This window comes from Fukomys damarensis, unplaced genomic scaffold, assembly GCF_012274545.1.
Source record: "Fukomys damarensis isolate Sample0158 unplaced genomic scaffold, DMR_v1.0_HiC HiC_scaffold_21, whole genome shotgun sequence".
Taxonomy (NCBI): Eukaryota; Metazoa; Chordata; class Mammalia; order Rodentia; family Bathyergidae; genus Fukomys; species Fukomys damarensis.
The window spans coordinates 41334750-41338375 of record NW_022900933.1 but is presented as its reverse complement, the minus strand read 5'-3'; the positions used below and the strand labels follow the sequence as shown (position 1 = coordinate 41338375).

The following is a 3626-nucleotide window of genomic DNA, read 5'->3' as shown; positions in this document are numbered from 1 at the left end:
TGTTTACCATTTCAGTGACTCCACATTCCTCCCTGAAGATCTTCAAGGTGACTTCTCCCAGTTTCCCTGTCCTGACCTAGCCTTCCAAACGCTACCCCTGTGAGTTTAATGAGGGACTGTGGGAAAGAGCTCCTTCCTAACTGGGTACACATTTGCTGAGTGCCTGGGGATTCTTGGATTTCCAATCCATTATGTCAGGGAACATGTGGCCATTAAGCATTTGTTTAAATTTTTTTTCTTTTATTGATGCCGTCTCGGCCGCCGCCCCCCACCCCGGGGAGGTCTTCATAACACTGGTGTGCAGAAATCCCCTTCCGAACGTCCTCGCTGGAGCAGTCTGCGGACCCGGCCTCGGAAGCCCTGCAGGCGCCTGCCAGGGGTGGGAGAGGGGTGTGGGAGGAGGCTCGTGCCTCTTGAAAAAGGACACCCCCTATTCCCTGGAAGCCTTCCCTTAGATCCACGCCCAGATACAGTGGGGTTTCAACCGCAGTCCAACACAGGGGATCCCCAACCTCTTAGACTCTGGACGGGGTGGGGAGTAGGCCAGCTAAACTGGGTATCCCAGAGCACAGACCAAGGCCCTGGGCAGTCAGGGTGTTTGGCGAACAGGTGGCACAGAGACAGGACAGAGCTGGTTCGTGGTACCGTGATCAAAGTGGGGACACAGAGACGGGGAAGTGTCCAGGCGGAATCAGGGTTGGCACGGATTCGAGGAGACACCGGTTCTTTCTGGGAGTGGCGGGGAGATGGGTTTGGAGTGGCTGGGAAGCTGGGCACAGCCTGGGGGCGCTGTCTGAGGCCCAGCAGGGTCCAGGCGAGTGGGTAGTCCTGTTGGCCACACTGCAGGTGTCACATTTCTGGGCCAGGGTTCCAGTCCCACCAGCCTCATTTGGAATTCCTGCCTGGCACTGCCTGGGGGTCCAGGGAGGGTGTGCCAAATGGGTGGGCACAGTCCATGCTGGGAGTAGGCAGTGGTAGAGAGGGCCCTTGAGTGTGAATGTGTGGGGTGTTGTAGGAGAGGGGATCATAAAGGACAGGCAGTGGGGAGACCCCAACCTCGATCCCCCAGACTGGGAGAGGTGGGCCAGCTCCAGACCTGGTGGTTTGGAGGCCTCAGGGGCTGCCTGAGGTCCTGGAGCCCACCGAAAATTAGCATCTGAAGTCTATGGAAAGAAAGCCCCTTTGCTGTATTAAAACATTATTCCTTTTGTATCTGTAATTCAAATTTGACTGGACATCCTGCTTTTTTGGGGGGCGGGGTACAAAATTAAACTCAGGACCTTGTGTTTGGGAGGCAGGCGGTGGCACCACTGAGCTAAATCCCCAGCCCCACATCCTGCATTTTTATTTCCAAAGTCTGGCAACTGCAGCTCAGAGTCCTAGAATCAGATCGCACACCTGGTCCTCAGGCCATCAGAGGGGCAGCCAATCCCTGGCTCCCTCAAAAGGACCCTTCCTTTGCATGTGTGCCCCCATCAGCCGGGGTCGGGGCAACTCAGAGTAGAGCCTGTTCTGACCACCCCTCTAGGCCTGAGATCTGAGCCCAGCCTCCCCCGGCCTTGGCCCCTACCCTCACCCCATGAGCCTTGATAACTGCTGGCTGCAGAATGGGCATCAGCACACATCCCAGAGGCACCGCAAACATTAACCACAGGGATTTTGTGCTGCTGGTCACTCAGTCCAGAGACGTTCACCCCTCAAATCCCTTCATGGCCCCTCTTCATTCCTGTCTCTGTTCAAAGGCTCTATCCTTAGCTAGGGTGCTCTTCTCTGGTCCCCTAAGGCCTATCCCCCAGCTCTCCCTGGCCTTCTCCAGGTGCCTCCTGGGGCCACTGTCCAGAAGATTCTCTTCTGTGCCAGGGCCCTGATGTTGAGGCCTGCTGGATGCCTGGCCAGGCAAGAGTGGTGTCCAGTGTGCGTGGACCCCCAGCCACTTCTCCTTCATGTCTGCTGTTCATCTCAGCAACTCAGCCTGGTCTCAAGCCTGCCCTGCTTGACCGGCAGGGCCAGGAGGTTGTGGGGAACAGAGAGGGTCAGGATGCTGCCTGCAGGACCTGGCGGCCTGCCCCACTGGCATGGCCAGAGAGCAAGGGGGGACAGCAGGAGAGGCCGAGACCCCTCCCTGACAATCAGAGCTCAGGTCCCACCTGCCAAGCCACCCACAGTTTAGTACACCCTCCTAGCCACAATTCAGTCTCAGGCACAGCAGTGATGGCAAGCAGTCACAGAGCCCTGTGGGGCTGGGGGTGTGGGCAGAACCTGTCCAGACCAGAGCTTCCATCTGGCCTGGGAGCTGCCCAAGGCCCAGCCTGCAGCTGCTGCTGAGACCTGGCAGCCTGGGCCCTTGATCCGGTGAGGGTTGCCAGCTGCAGAAAGTGACAGGGAAGAGGCGGGGCCCAGTGCAGCAGTTTCTGTTAGGAACATCTGGCTCCAAGCAGCAGCCAGGCCAGGCCGCAGGGCTGGCTTCTCTCCTTGCCACTGTCTGGGGGTCCACAGGGCTGCTGAGAGAGGAGAGGCCCTGCTTTCTTCTTGGGAGCTAAAGAAGAGGGGGTGCTCTTCCACTGGGAGACCCTGCCTGAGGGGCTGGAGCACAGAGGGAAGTCAGGACTGGGTGCTGCCTATTGCTGGCCTGGGTGCTGGACTGCAGCATCCTTGGGTATCCCCAGTCGCCAGGCAAGGAGGCCTTGGGCCAGCCACAAAGTAGCGGGCATTGCTGCGTCTTCCACAAGGGGGCGCGCTACTAGCTCTCAGTGGCCACTGGACGGCCACCCTGTCCTGGGGACAGTCACAGGGCCCGGGTGGGAGGCAGAGGAAGGTTCGCTGGATGAGGGATGGACAGGCATCTGACGCTGCGCTCTGGCAGTATAGAGCCCAGGCCTTCCGAATGTGTCTTGTGAGCTGGGACAGGCCCTGTCCCGAGGGTGCCCTGTGTCCGGGACAGTACTCTGGGAGAGTCCTTTTACTGGTCAGCCTCAGGAGGAAAGGGAAGCTCCAATTGTAGCTGCAGACTCCGTCCGTCCTGAGCGCTCCACCCTTTGTTCCCAGGGTATTCTGACCCTTGGATTAAAAATATATATATATATATATATATATGACTCTCCACTCCCCAAGGCCAGGGGAGTCTTTTCTCTAAAGGGTTAATATCCGTGAGGACCTCTGGGTGGGGGTAGGGCAGTGAGAAGCCCACGGCTGGGGCGGGAAGAAGGGTAGGTGTGCGGGGGTACTGCAGCCCCTGGGAGTCCTCTGCAGACAGGGTGTCTGCTCACCTGAGTCCAGGCAGGAAGGTCCCCTACCACGAGTCCCCCTTTCCTCCTGAGTGACCGAACCCAACTCAGGCGGGACCCAGGACAGGTGTTTCCTCTGTCCTCCATCCACGTTTGTAACCGAGTCTCCCACGTGCTTCCTTCTTTGGGGACACCAGTGGTCACCCCCTCGGGGCCCCAGCATGAGGACAGCACACAAGCTAGCACCCCACCCCACCCCCGGGTCTCGGGCCTCCTCTAACAGGGCCAGGAGCCGCAGGGAGGGAGGCTCCAGGTCGCTGAGAGCGGAGACCCGCGACCAGCGAGCCCCGTGGCGCGGTCAGCTGCCCAGCCTCGCGCGTTCTTCATTCCTCACGGGGCGCG

At 59.2% G+C, this 3626-nt stretch overlaps 1 protein-coding gene across 1 annotated transcript in view; it reads right to left on the bottom strand.

The window, feature by feature from the left end:
* Nucleotides 1–3626, bottom strand: part of Zbtb42 (zinc finger and BTB domain containing 42) — a 9411-nt gene that overhangs the window by 3499 nt on the left and 2286 nt on the right. The gene's annotated exons all lie outside the window — the stretch shown is intronic.